This window comes from Molossus molossus, unplaced genomic scaffold (genome assembly GCF_014108415.1).
Source record: "Molossus molossus isolate mMolMol1 unplaced genomic scaffold, mMolMol1.p scaffold_m16_p_8, whole genome shotgun sequence".
NCBI classification, from domain to species: Eukaryota; Metazoa; Chordata; class Mammalia; order Chiroptera; family Molossidae; genus Molossus; species Molossus molossus.
In genome coordinates, this window is record NW_023425402.1 from 25,846,521 (window position 1) to 25,862,501 (window position 15,981).

Below are 15,981 nucleotides of genomic sequence, written 5' to 3' on the forward strand. Positions count from 1 at the left end.
ATTGGGGTGACAGAGTACAAGTTAGTAAGATTTTGGAGTGATTCTATATAGTAATTCTGGAGTTCTAACAAACCTGGCTCTTCATGCAATGCCTTTGCTAGAGCTTCCCGCTCTCTTCTTTATACTGACATTTAAAAGAGTATTAAAAATAGCCACTTTAGCCCTGGCCAGTTTGGCTCAGCGGTTAGAGCGTCGGCCTGCGGTCCGGAGAGACCCGGGTTCGGTTCCCGCTAAGGGCACCTACCTCGGTTGCAGTTTGTCCCCAGCCCTGGTTGGTCGTGCGGGTGGCAGCCACTCGATGTGTCCCTTCACGTCGATGTTTCTCTCTCTCCCTCCCACTCTATCTGTACAAAAAATGGAAAAATATCCTCGGGTGAGGATAAAAAAAAAAAAAATAGCCACTTTAGCCCTGGCTGATTTTGCTCAGTGGTTAGAGCATCGGCCTGCAGACTAGCCTGGGTTTGATTCCTGCTAAGGGCAGGTATCTCTGTTGCGGTTCATCCCCGGCCCCGGTTGGGGTTGAACCGGTGGCAACCAATCGATGTGTCTCTCTCACATCGATGTTTCTCTCTCTCTCTCTCTCTCTCTCTCTCTCTCTCTCTTCCTCCCTCTTTCCCTCCCACTCTATCTGGAGGTAAATGCAAAAATGTCCTCTGGTGAGAATAAAAATAAATAAATAACCACTTTAGCCCTGGCAAGTTTAGATCAGGGGTTGGAATATTGGCCTGAGGACCAAAGAGTCAAAGGTTCAATTCCAGTCAAGGGCACATACCTCAGTTGCAGTTTGGTCCCCAGCCCTGGTTGGGGTCATGTGGGAGGCAACCAATCGATGTGTCTCTCTCACATAAATCTCTCTCTCTCTCTCTCTCTCTCTCTCTCTCTCTCTCTCCCACCCACTCTATCTGAGGATAAATGGAAAAAATGTCCTCAGGTGAGGATTTAAAATATATATATAATAAATAACCACTTTATTATATACTAAATATTATGTATGTACAATTCTATTGAAAAGGATCAAAAACAAAAGGAGCAACAAATGTAGTAATATATGTGAATAAGGATATGATTCTGTGGCTGATATTAAAAGAGAAAAGGCACCCTGGAGGTGTGCAATCCACAGAGGGCAATTGGGAATCGTTCCCTGACACATTGACATGAAACATGAGTTGAGAGTTACCTGCAGATAAGAAATGTGGCTATAATTCCTGGTAATGTGCAGTAGAAAGAATCCATTTTCCTCAATGATTGGGGCATGTGGGAGATAGACAAATTCAAAGGAGGAAGGTATTTTCTTTTAAAGTTGAAATTCTTTCTAAAAATGTTGCAGATGGGACTGTAATGTTCTCCTGTTTGAAAACACGGTGGGGATTAGAAAGTGGCTATTTGGTCAGAAACATCACGTTGCTGACTAGAGGGGTGATGGAGAAAGAACACAAACAGTTTGAGAACTGAAGCTCATGGGACTCCAAGAGGAAGGACCTGAGGACAGAACGGCTGAGCCCCACAGAGGAGCAAGGCCAGAGGTGCGTGCCTAGTGGAAGCCGTCTGGAACACTCAAGTGCTTAATGCACTGAGGGTGGGACTGAGTGATGGAAAATGATCAGTCTCTTTCCAGCGCACATGAGTCTGAAATGAGGAAGTGCACTCTCTTGGCCATGACAACTCCAACACATGCTTTTAACTTGTGCCCTATTTTCAGATAGTGGAATATGAGTCTCAAACTGAGAGTTTCAATTTACCTTCCCATAAGCACTTACTTTTCAATAGCTCTTCTCTTTATACAGGGTGGGGCCAAAGCAACTTTACACTTGTAAGTACGTGAAACTCAGAGTTTGTTCTTGTGTTATAATTTATTAGTTATTGTATTATTTTCTATATGAATAACTGTAAACCGACTTTTGCTCCACCCTGTATATACTGCCTTTCCCCTGCGATCCTACAAGCTTTACAGACAGCATCTGTCATGTGCCCCAAAAGGCTGGTTACCAGTAGGTCTTATAGCTGTCACTCATTTTAAGAAAGCAGAAACATTCTTTTTTTCAAAAAGATGGAAAAAGTTATTTTTAGTCATTTTTCCAGTTATTATGTGAATTTTTAAAATAAAAGTTTACACACACACACACACACACACACACACACACTTCTTTCCTTTAAAACCCTAAGATAAATAAACTATAATGATGCAGATTTTCAGCAGAAATCAACCAATAGGGGTTTTTAAAAACTCTTCCTACGTGTTAAGAGATCAATGAAGAAAAACTTTTAGACATCAAACCCATTTTAGTTTGTTTCATAGCAGGGAAATTAGTTTCATACTCTGCTTTTTATCGATAGTGGGGAAAGTGGTCTTCAACATGAACTTCATGCAGTTGCTTGGGAAATTTATGAGTGTCTAAGGAAAACATTCTTCCTTACCAGCTTATATGATATATTATTCAAAAGATTTTTTTTTATCATACGAAAAAGCATGGTTCATTACATTTTTGACCTTCCCCTTCAGTTTGATACATGAACCTGTGAAATGACCACAAGCTACTTCTAGAATCTTTGCACTAGGCCAGTGCTACCAAAATGGAAGATAAATACATTATTTTGACACATAATAAAGAGTAAAAGGTATTTTTTCAAATATGCAGTAAAGAACTGATAACTGAAGTATCTAATGCATATGGCAGGATCAGTGTCTACTTTTGCCAAAAAAAAAAAAAAAAAAAAGAGAGAGAGAGTTAAGACATTTGGGACTTAATTTTTTTTTTAAAGTATTTTCTTTCTTTCTTTCTTTCTTTCTTTCTTTCTTTCTTTCTTTCTTTCTTTCTTTCTTTCTTTCTATTATTTTAGACAGAGAGAGGAAGGGAGAGAGAAATAGAAACATTGATGTGAGAAAGAAACATTGGCTGCCTCCTGCACGTCTTCTACTGGGGATCAAGCCTGCAACCTGGGTATTTACCCTGACCAGGAATCAAACCAGGACCTCTCAGTCTACGGGATGATGCTCAATCCACTAAGACACACCCACCAGTCTATTACTTATACATATGAAGATTGGACCATAAAATATTCTTCTGAGTGAAGAACAGAACTTTTCTTCAATTCCTCATGTCTTTGGCTATGGCAAGAATGTAAACTGGCCTCCCCACATAAGGACAGTTTTTAGGTGAGATCTCACATAATCTTGATTTCATTGTGGCCCCAGAAAAAAAAGCATCCTTCTGAGCTCTCCACACACAAAAAAATATAGTTGGATTTCCAGAGTGTTTACCTTTTGGTCATCCTGGGTCATCAGCATCATCTGATCTCATAGCATAACTAGAATCTTTCTATATCTATCAATTGTATCACTTCAAAGAGAAATCATGTGACCCTCTGCACATATAGATATAGCTGGTACCCAAAAGTAATAACAAGCATGTCTTTCAAAAGGATCAGAGGAACTGGAAATTGAGGAGTTTAGCTAATTCAATATTTCTTAAGTTAAGAGAGAAGCAGTAGCTGGGTATTTTACAGTTGATTTATATACATCATCCTATTTACTCCTCAAAGCAAAACAATGACTTCATTTCAAAATGAATAAAATAAGGCTCAAGAAGTTTTCACCTGTCAACCCTAAAGCAGTATGCTATTCCTTTAAGTATACAGTGTTCCCCTCTGTTAGGGATTATTTGGGGCTGATGCTTTCATCTTAGGTTTCTGCTTTTGACCTTGAGAAGATTGGAGGAAAGCCATCCATCTCATAGGTCTGTCAGTGACCCACTAACTGTCTGTCAGGAGCAGTGTTGTAGCTGCTTGTTTTTTTACATTCAGAATCAGACTTTCCTTAGGAAGTGGAGAGATAAGCACCGGACTTATCTCCTTATCAGCCATGAAAGGGCAGGTGATTTCCCCAGTTTCTATTCCACTCACATTGAAACTTGTCACACTGCAGAGAAATCAGTGGAGCAGGGATATGTAATTTCTCAAACAAAATAGTATCTCTCAAATTTCAAATTTTGATCAGCACTTGCCCTAGGCACTTTGGGTTTGGTTGTTAGATGCTTGGGTTTCTGTCTTGGTTTTCCTTTACCCCAGGTGTGCCAAAGTTTAACTCTGCAGCACAGAACTGCAGTGACTCCTCATCTTTAGACTAACTAAGGGTTCTCTCTTCTTCCCACTCTGTTCCCTGCATGGGATGCAAAACCAGCACTGCTATTTTTGCAATATGTCTTTAGAAATATATACCAGCAATAAGTTAAACTTACATGGAAAAAACAACGGGAAAGACAGAGTTAATGCTAGTGTCTGACAAAAATAAGGAGAATTTCATCTTCTTCATGGCCCTAAATCGATATAACCATGAAAATATTTACCCCTCAGATCATTACTTAAACCAGGGTTAAAGTCTAAATAAGGACTATAACAAACAACAGAAACTGGACTATGTTCCTGACATTGGCATTTGTTGGGCAAGACTGGTGCTCTATGGTTACTGTTCTGAATTAGGGAAAATCAAAAACAGAAATACAGATGTAGCCAAACACTTCCATATCCATTTTCATTAAGGGAAGTCTAAGAGATGGTAAAGTACATCTTTGACCAGATAATGAAGCAAGACTAACTCCTGTATGTCTCTGCTTACTTTAAATCATTGATTTCAAAACTCTTTTTTATATGTTTTTGAGTTGTGATGCTAAAATTTGGATAAGCAAATTATGTTTACCATGTGGCTCTCATCCAAATATAAACACACTATAAATTAAAACAACGGAAATTGCCTTTAAAACCTAGTTTTGAAACCTTGTGTATAAAATAGACATGGTAAAACAGCAAAGTCAAGTTTTATAATTTATTACTGACTATATTCTATAATCAACAGCTGTTTATATAGGAAAATTATTTTCTCACTACAGTTATTATGCAAGACCAAACAAGGCTATGAGAGGCCCATTTCAGAGTTCGAACCAAAAATATATATACTATAGATATAAAAAAATAGATATAGACATTCAAAAAGATATCAGAATCATGATTCTTCATTATCAACAGAACTAAGTTATCTGTAAGTTAGAAGATTCAAACTTTTTTGTTCAAAATATGAGGTTTTTAGAAAAGCAATCCTAATTTGTCCAATGAAGCTCTGCTTATATGGAAAAATAAAAAACAAAGCTAAGTATACTGCCAAACTGAAAACGTGTTTTATTGCCAGAGATTTTTCTTTTTTGGAAAAAAAAATTACCCCAACGTGTTGCTCCCCAAAACACAATTTGGGTAGTCCAAGACCTCTTTAGAGTTGGAACAAGACCAACTCACTATCATCTCTGATGCTGGGAGAAAGGATTGTGTGACTGATTTCATACTGACTTTTTGCAAAATGAACAACTAATAAATTTTTTGGAAACTGCACTCTTGACTAGCTTTAGGATGCGTTTGCTGCACCCTGGTTTAAATTACAAACTTGAGCACCATCTGACACTTGAAAAGAATTGGGGGAGAGGTAGTAGGAGGATTCCATGATGGGGATCATGGATTAAGAGAGAGTAAAGCAGAGAAAAAGAGAAAACAAGGGGAGGAGACTCTATCAACATACATTAGTGAGTGACACAGGATACAAAGGAAGGGGAAAGTTATCAAATTAAAAATAAAAAAATCAAATTTGGTTAAATTTAATTACACATCGAAGCCAATCTCTTGTGTAAGAAAAGATACTTTTTCTTTTTTTCAATGCATGAATTTATCAAATTAACTTTGTGTAAGGAGCTAATAGAACAATTAAAGTACTGTAACATTGAGAAAAAATATATATGATAAAACTGCTATTACCTTTTTTGGCCCAGATCACATTTAAATTCCAGATAGAAAATATAAACACCCAAAGGTAATTCCAAACATATCCAAGATAAAATTCAATTTTGTTCCATAACAACTACTATTAAGCATTGTTTTGTTTGGAAGTTGTAAAAATCCTTTTATCCAGTTTAGCATTCCCACAAACTTCATATAATGTGTGAGTCATAGTATGTAAGAGCTGGCTCTGAAAACAAATCATTTTTAGTTTCATAGTCAAGGTCCTTAAACTATGTAAGGCTAAGTTTACTCGTGTATGAGATGGGACAATACTAAATATGAAGTAGACGTTCCATTTAAAGAGCTTAGCAAAATGCCTAGTATTTAGTAAGCTCTCAGAAAATGTTCATTTTCTTTAGTTATTAAAATAATCTTGATTGAACATCATAGCAAATACATAGTTCAAATATTTACTTCAAATGAACTGAAGATGTACCTAGAATATAAAACCTGGAATTAATCACAAAAGAGTAAAAAATGTAAAATATTAGCATGGAAGAATACTTAATGTTGATAAAAATTACTACAAAATTTAGGGTATAAAAGCAGATTTTCAAATCAACAGAAAATATATTTTGATTGAATGTATTTGAAAATAGATGAAGTACAGTTTATAAAAATTTTATGATTGATAAAAGAATTAATAAGATCTTGGGTTGAACAAAGGAGAAATTCAACAGTGCTCCAATATTTATGTTTAGTTACTCTTGCCAGAAAGGCATATTGATGATTTTGCTCTTTTTTGTTGTTGTTAATCCTCACCCGAGAATATGTTCTTTCATTAACTTTTAGAGAGAGTAAAAGGGTAGGAGGAGAGAGAGAGAAAAATTGATATGAGAGAGATACATGGAGTGGTTGCTCCCCCCACACCCCAAAAGGGGCTGGGGATCAAACCTGAAACCCAGATACGTGCCCTGACCAAGAATCAAACCCGCGACTGTGGTTAGGATGATCTTGCTCACTTTCATACAGTGGGAAATAGCAAAGATCTAAAGCATACAGGAAGATTTATGTTCTTTGATGTACTTTAAGACATTGCATGAGTTAGAAAATCCCTAGGTCACAGCTTACATGGGTTTGAAAAGTCAACAAATGCTCATTTTAAACACCAAGGAAAATCTATGTCATTTATTTTCTGTAAAAATCTAGTCATTTTTGCTATAAAAATACAGGAATTCTTAAGTGTTCTGAACCATTCACTTAAGATGACCAATGCAAATCTAGCTGTTTTTATTTATTTATTTAACAAAAGATGTAAATATGTATGTATGCATAGAATCAATGTATTGGGGTGACATTGGTTCATAAAACCATACAGGTTTCAAGTGTACAACTCAATAAAACATCATCGGCACACTGAATCATATGCTCACCACACAAAGTCAAGTCTCTTTCTATCCCCATTTATCCCCCTTTACCCTCTTCCACCTTCCCCCACCCCCTTTCCCTCTGGCAATCACCATACCGTTGTCCATGTCTATGTGTGAAATATAGCCCTGGCCAGTTTGGTTCAGCGGTTAGATCATTGGCCTGTGGTCCGGAGAGACCCGGGTTCGGTTCCCGCTAAGGACATGTACCTCGGTTGCAGTTTGTCCCCGGCCCTGGTTGGGTCGTGCGGGTGGCAGCCACTCGATGTGTCCCTTTCACATCGATGTTTCTCTCTCTCTCTCTTCCTCCCACTCTATCTGAACAAAATGTTAAAAAATGTCCTTGGGTGGGTGAGGATTAAATATATATATATATATATATATATATATATATATATATATATATATATAGTGTTAACCCCTTCACCTTTTTATTTTCAACAAGCCCTTCAACCCGCCTCCCCGTTGACAGCTGTCAGTCTGTTCTATGAATCAATGCTTCTGCCTCTTTTTTGTTTGTTAAAATTATTTTGTTAATTAGATTCCACATATAAGTGAGATCATATGGTATTTGTCCTCTATATTTTAAATCTCTCTCCATGGCTTGATTCACACCAAAACCAAAAATTTGCATTGTGATAAATTAATTTGTGTTTTAATGTTTTTTTGAAATTTTATAAAAATATGAAACAGAAGCCACTCTAATATGCTCTGGAAAATTTAGATTCTGTTTTATTATGATACTGAAAAACTTTCTATGGCACTTAAAGGGCATATAATCCTACTAAACGCTATAATAAGATCTCTCTAGGAACCTTAATAATGATAGATGTTCAACTATGAACTTATCTCTGATACCTCACACGATAACTTGTAAATATGTTTCTGCCTCAATATTCCCACTCTACACACACACACACACACACACACACACACACACACACACCAAAAGAAAGTACATGGAATATGTTGATTCCCTTTACCAGTTTCTCCATATTTGATTTTATGTAATATCTTTAGTTTGAGTTGGAATGTAACTGGTTAATATCAGGTTTCTTTAAGACAGAACATTTCTATTCACTGTTTCCCCCTCTGAATATAATATTGATATATGTATAATGCTTAAAGTATAAGTATATGCTTGTAAATTATAATTACATGACAAATTATCTTATGTAATATAATGATCCCTAGACAAACGGTCAAATAAATGGTGAATTCTTCCAGTCACATGCAGCTCATTCCTTCACAGTACAAACAAGTCCATAGTCAGAAATTAATTAAAAGAGCTTAATTAATTTCCATTTCTTAAGCACTTTTTTTCTTGTGCCTTAAATCTGCCTTTTTGTACACTAATTTAATTTCTGGAATATTTGAAAAATATCCAATTTTATTTATTTATTTTACTTAGTTAAATATTTGAAGATAAATATTCCTCATCTATCCTTCTAATGTATTCTTAAATATTCATCCAAAAGTCAAGTAAGTATGCTCTAATTATTCTTAACATTAAACAGTACATAAAGAACTACTTCTTTTATACTAATATTTACCAAAAAAAATCGTAGGAGTATATGTTCTTTTTTTCTTCCAGGCATTTAGCAAGATATGTGATTCTTGCAGTTTCACTGATGTAGACTCTCTCATTTATTTATTTAAAACCAATTGTCATCACCATAAATTCAGCAGAAGGGAGCCATATGCTTTTATGAACAAAAATGACTTTATTGCTTTATGAGATAAAGTTCAGATAAGGTAAGAGAATATTATCAAATCTCAAAATGTTTAAAAGATCATCTGATAAGTGAACATAATTCAACTTTCTGAACTTAGGCAAATAATAATGAGAAACTATAGTCAAAACAGCAGGACAAAAAGAAAAATATCACCCTTGATCTCTGAGTTTCTTTTGCTACTTATTAGCACTATGTCAGATTAACCAGCCCCATAGATCATCTGACCCTTGACACAGATAAATAGTCAGCTGATAACAGAGGGGCTTAATTTGGACATTTTTCCCTGAGGTAAAAAAGACTGTCTTAGGGATCCTAAGGATAACGCAACAAACTTATTTAACCAAATACTTTCAGTTTAAAATAGCACATTTAGGAGATATCACGGGACACTGCGATTTTGAAGAAAATTTTATCAGTATCTTAAAATACTCTATACATAGTAAAGAATAATAGGAATAAAACCTGTCAAGGTTGTAGAAAAATAACTAACTGTATTCTTTAGTATTAATGAGGATGTAGCAGTTATCAATTTCCAGGAATGAACAACAACAAAAAAAACCCCACAAGTCAAAGAGTAGAAAACATGGAAAAACCCTGGGTAATAAAAATTTCAAAATACTCACTCTTAATTTCATTGTATTGATAACTAAAGTGAAGATCTTTTTTTTTAATTTTGCACAATAATTGGAAGAAAAAAGGAGATTAAATCACTGGAGTTTTTAGGAAAACACACACACATACACACATAAATATATAAAATAGAGAAAACTCTTATGTACCAACGAGTAGGAAAAAAAAAAAAAAAAAAAAAAAAAAAGCTATACCTTTAGCCCTTTACAGTATCTGAGAAATATAACTGATGATCAACATGAGTTGTAGTCCGAGAAGACAACCATTACAATGGTCTGTTTCTTCGATTTTCAAGGTCTTCTCTGATGTTCTTCCAATCATTTCATAAAGTGTGTTCAGTATTCTGATTCTTTTATGGGAAATATTTATACAGTGGGAGTTTTATGCAATTTTCTATAAATATCAGTACAACATACTATATTAGGAACTATCAGACCCCCACTCTTTAGCAAAGACTACTAATAATATTTCTTTAACCACCTGTTCTATGAGCATTAAAATACTGCTTGTAATTCTACCATCTTTGTAATAAGCCATGTTCATGTGTAAGGTTAGCTAATAGGTTTACTAGTCAAATACTGGTAATTTACACAAAGGCTTCTCTGTGTTGTAAAATTTTTCTGATGGTAATATAGGGAAGCCTTTAATTAATTATCCCTGTATATAACACCATCTAGTGACAAGTCACTTGTTTCCCTTATATTTTTGATACAATTAGTTACACCCAAAATGACTAAAGTATTTTTCCTCAAGATAAATGGTTGGAACTCAAGAAAAGTACCATATGAAGTACTAATAATGTGATATTCGCTAGTGTCTATGAATACCTAACCAACACAAACAAGCAACTGAACATGACGAATATCTCTGAACGTTCATTTCTACTGGCTTCATACCCTAGATCAGAATGCTTTTAAAATTTTTCAATCAATAATCATTTTATCAACCAAAGTTATTATATGTGAACCTAATAACAGAACTGTCTATGCACTGTGCTGCCAACTCAAAGCTTAAGAACGCATGTTAGTAATCTTACTTTTCTTTGGTGGACTGTCATTTGTGAATTTTTCTAAAAGTTCCTTAAAACATCCGTAAAAGCTCCACAATAAAATAATTCTAAATTAAAGGAGTGCCACCAGGAATAAGTAAAAAGCCCCTGTGAACTACTCTCCAGATAATTTAGCAAGAAGAGCTGCATTTCTGTCTTATATCCCAAACTGTATCATCTGATACAGGTGCACACTGTCCTTGTAAGGTAATTATTGTAACACTCATTTTATTGATGCTCTGGCTAAAATGTGAAATATTTTGTCAGAGCCAATTATTTGAATCTAGTTTTTCTCATGATTTCTTCTTCGAATTTAGATTTCCAGAATGGAGCTATCTACTCTATTTTTGTATCCTTCTTATTTAAATCAGGTATCATATATTCTAAGTTATCTGTAACAATGACTATAAATTTATTTAAATTATATATAAGTATCAAGTGTAATGGAGTTAAATCAGACAGTTAACCTCTGAAATCATTTTTTCTTGATCGGGCTACAAAATTTAGTAAAACTTTAAAATCTCTGGCTTTAAATCTGAATTTTTACTTTGATACACTTGGAAATTATGCCACAACTTTGAAGAAAAATGGATTTTAGAGTCATATTTTAAAAAGGAACCTTATAATGTTTCTTGGACATTAAACAATACCTTTACAAAACAACATTTTGATGACTTGAATACAAATGAATCAGAAACATACGGATTGAATTTTCCTTGACGTATAAGTGGGTTTGAATAGAGAGGAAAAAGTCATTGGCAAAACTCGTTCTGAGTATTGCCAAACCTAAAATGTCTGAAAACATAGGGTTTTTTAAAAGACATTCTAATGATCCCAAAAATACTATCTTTGTTTTTCCATCTCTAAATTATTCTATAAACTCAAGTTTGAAAAAAGAATTAATTTACTTGGAAGGTTTAAACTATATAAAGCATCAAGCAATAGAAAATTACAGTGTTTAGGGTGAAAACCCCATCTTAAAAGCTAGATTGAACTACTGTTTAATAAACTCTGTGTGATAATAATTACCATAGCTTTAATAACCGTTTCAATGATGTCCCAATAAGTCATATACTTAATATAATTTTATAATTTAGGAAATTAAAAATATAACAATAAATTATAAGACAGACCCAAGCCTACTTATTTGCTATTAAAAGAGAGTACGTATTCTATTATGGAAGTTTATTCATCACCATGAGAGTTTGCTTGAGAACTTGGAAACTGATTTTGCACAGATGGATACAACCACTTGTCTGAAATCTCTATATTTGTCCATTAAAAAGCAGCAATTTTATGTTTGTTTACTTGCTCATGTTTGCTTTATCGTGCTGAAACAGACCTATAAAACTCAGAGAATCATCTATTCTGCATGAAAAAAAAAATCAATAGAATATTATTAAACTCTCCTGCCAAATCCATGGCAGTTCATTTGTCAGATTTCTAAAAGAATACTTCACAAACTGACGTATTTTCCACAGGTCCTCTGAGAAATCACAATGTTACTTTTGATTTCAACAGTCTTTTGATTTCCAAAATATATTTAGGCCTCTGCGATTTTTTCTTTGCAGGAGCAGGATAAACAAAATTTAACAATATTCATCACTGACTTTCTCCTCACCTTGTGATTGAAACTATTTTAACTACTGCACTGTGGTTTGCGGTACAAAATTCTTCTCCTGTGTTACACCAAACTGGTTTGGTTAATAATCACCTAAAATTTACAGTATGGAATGTCTTTTTAAGAGTAATATGTTCAGTGTCAGGTGGTCTAAAAGAGCCTTTTAAATCACAAACTCATTCAATGATCATTCAAGACATGTTTTTAATACCTACAACCTGCATTGTACCAAGCACCAAGGGTGTAATTGTGAACAAGAAATACACATCCCATGACCTCATGAAACTGATATTCATTCCAACATGTAATCACAGCGGTGTTGCTGTGATTGATTAAAGCAGCAAGTCTAGTTCTTTTATGAAGTGTGAGCAAGCAACAAGAAAATACGATACATAAGTTAAATTTCATGCTCCTTCCATGATTTGTCTCCAAGTCACCTTCCTAATAGCATCTGCAATCAGATTTACACATAAAAGTTGTTCTAGCCAACTCTAGACTATTGACTTTTTCCAGACTATACCATGATATTTTTCCATCCTATGTATTTACTCACATTGTTTCCTCATCCAGGAATGAATTTTCTCCTCCTGGTCTCTCCACTACTCCATATACCCGCCACAACCCCCTCCCTCCTCATCTCTCTCTCTCTTGAAATCTTACCCAGGTGACCCAGTTTAAAAGCCACCTCAACCACACTCCTGTTGTCTGTGTCTCACTTGGACTCAATCATCTTTTTTCAGTTTTCTTATAGTGTCTTGCTTGTATCACTATTTTTTGCATTCATGGTACCTTATTCTTCTTAAGATTAACTACACACGTCTTTCTCCCAAGTTATATTGCTCTTTAACATTTTGTCTTGAGGGTACAGGCAATCAATAATTTTCTGTTGAACAAGTAAATAAATGGATAATAGTCAACAAATGCATTTGAAAGCAGACTTTTCTGAGTATCATTCTTTTACAACGTCCAGTTACTTTTGCTGAAAAGTAAACACATTCAGAATCTATTGGTGCAAATAAAAGATGATCTATCTGCTCCATTTGAAGCAATATCACAATATCATGTTGAGAATATCAGCAGTAGTAATGAATGGTGCAGTAATAAGTGGAAGCATCTGGTTATCCACATTTATAGAGAAATGGCACATGTATATTCTCCACGAGGTTGCAGTTAATAAAATTCAGGTAGTGGGAGGGTCCCTTGCTTTTCTAAGGCCATATACGCTCTACCTCTGGTTAAAATCTGTTTTAAGTATTGCTTAAATGTAAAAAGCCAGCTTGCCTAGCATATTTAACCACTTTAATACTTTCCTATTAGACAATATTAAAGAGACAAAGAAGAGCAACAAAATGCTGTCTATAGCAAACCTAACTCTTAAAAAAATAACTTAGCAACCTTTGAAAAAAAAGTGAAATGTTTGTTTATTTTAGGGTCTTAAAAAACCCCGCAAGTAATACAACAGTAATTTACAGTAAATTTACAATTAAAATATAAGAGAAATAAATTAAGGGAAGAGGGGAAACAGAAAATGTCAAGTAGTTGTGGCAGAGAAAAAGATAAATTGAAGTCAGACAGAAGCTCAATTATATAGATAGTAAAGGAAAGAGAACCAATAGAAGAGGGTGAAAAAACAGCAGAGAAATTTCAGAATTTTCAAGTGGTGGGGGAGGGAATGAAAAGGAAAGAGGCTGATCATATTTCACAGATTTCTTGAGTTGTTTAGTTAGACATTTCAAGCGTATCCCCAAGGAAAAGACGGGGAGAAGCACATACCACTGATTTAATTTTTTTTGTTTGGGCCACATACCAGCAAAGAACCGACTGGCTCACCCCTACACTGCCGATTTCCCAGTCACTTTTCTGACCATAAATGTACAGTAGTTTGACACTGTAAGAATTTTTGGAAGATTATTTAAATATGTGCTTTTTCTCAGTTCACAATTATAATGCATGAATACTGAAAATCCTTAACACTAATCTTGAAGCCATAATTGAAAAATAACCTATAAATCAAAAATATTTACATTATTTATTAAAAAATTCAGCATTGTAATTAAAATATGTGGAAAGTATGGGTGAAGGGGGTCTGAAATTTATCTATAACACTTTCAGCAAAAACATTGTTTCTCTGTCAAGATCTGAGGCCCATGAAACCTTTAATAGACTAACTCCAGAATATACTTAGTTTATGGCAGTCAACAGCATTCCGCATACAAAACCTTGTAATAATAATATTGGTTATGATATTCTTAGGCTGTGAATTGCTTATAGGTAAAACAATGCCATGTAAAGTCCTTTTGCCTACAGTAATAACCACCTTGAAAGAAACCCATGACAGACACATCTTAGGCTTCACTGGAGTTCAGTAAACAAGGCGAGGAGAAATAAGAGAGACAGATTCTACAACTAATGTTTCTATTGCCTGATCCCGAGAAAAACTAAAAGCAGTAAAACTTAATAAGGCATGTTCTCTAATTATCATCCTTTTAAAAACTACCCTCCCTAGGCCTCACCCTAATATTTGTGGGGCAAGAACACAATGTAGGCCCACTTGGTATACTTCTAAATATTTAAAAATTATGAATCAAATTAACGAATCATTAAGTAAATTACGTTCTATCCTCCTACCATGACCAGCATAATTTTAAATAACCTGCAAGTTCATATTTGAATTTAAAATTTTTGGACTCTTGAGTGATCAAAGGCCAACAACGCTCTGAATAAATTGGCCTTGGCTTCCCTGACTTCTTGATCAAATGTGCCAGGACTCTCCCTCTCACCACAGTCTGTAAATTATTTTCTACTTGTCTGAAATGACTACCCTTCCACAACTTCTTTCCCTAATCACATCTTCCTGATCTTTAAGATTATAGCTTGAATTCTCTCGCCATTCAATACTCATACGTCCACCAGACTCTTCTCAGTGTGTAGTGACATACATTCACCAATATCATGATGTGATTACCACCTTGAGCCTCATCAAAGCCTCATGAAAGCACTTCTGCATTAACTCACCACTTCATGTCTAGCATCTAGCCAACCATGCAACACACAGTTGCTCAATGAATACTTGTGAGCAGAAGAATAACTTCTGGGGTTTCTTAAAAATGAAGATTACCTACAGACCCACCTCCCACCCCCCATTAAGTGATTTTGGAGCTGTTGTCTTTGACCAAATATTATAACATGTTAAGACCTAATGTGATATTATTTTCTGGTTTGTTTGTGTGTGTGTGTGTGTGTGTGTGACTCTTTTGTTTCATCCCCAACTTCTCTTCCCCCTTGCATTATTATTAGCACCTCTTTTGTCTGTTTCCCTAGAACCTTTTTTTTTAATCCTCACTCGGGGATATTTTTCCATTTAACCTCAGATAGAGTAGAAGGGAGGGGGAGAGAGAGAAACATCAATGTGAGAGAGACACGTTGACTGGTTGCCTCCCGCACAACCCAGACCAGGGCCAGGGAGGAACCACAACCAAGATATGTGCCCTTGACTTCAATCAAACCCACAAGTCTTTGATCCACAAGCCAACACTCTAATCACTGAGCCAAACCGACCAGGGCCCTAGAACCTTTAAAATGTACATTTCTTTGTTATGTTAAGTCAGATTTTGAGATATAATTTACATACTCATTTTTACTTAATGTATAGTTCTATTTGTGTTTACAAATTCTTTAGTTTTGTAACCACCACCATATTAAGACATAGGTCCATAGCATTTCGTACATAGTTTTCTTTTGATATTATTATATTACGTTATT

At 35.0% G+C, this 15,981-nt stretch overlaps 1 protein-coding gene across 3 annotated transcripts in view; it reads right to left on the reverse strand.

The window, feature by feature from the left end:
• Positions 1–15,981, reverse strand: part of BMP5 (bone morphogenetic protein 5) — a 118,167-nt gene that overhangs the window by 23,431 nt on the left and 78,755 nt on the right. The window lies entirely within an intron of this gene.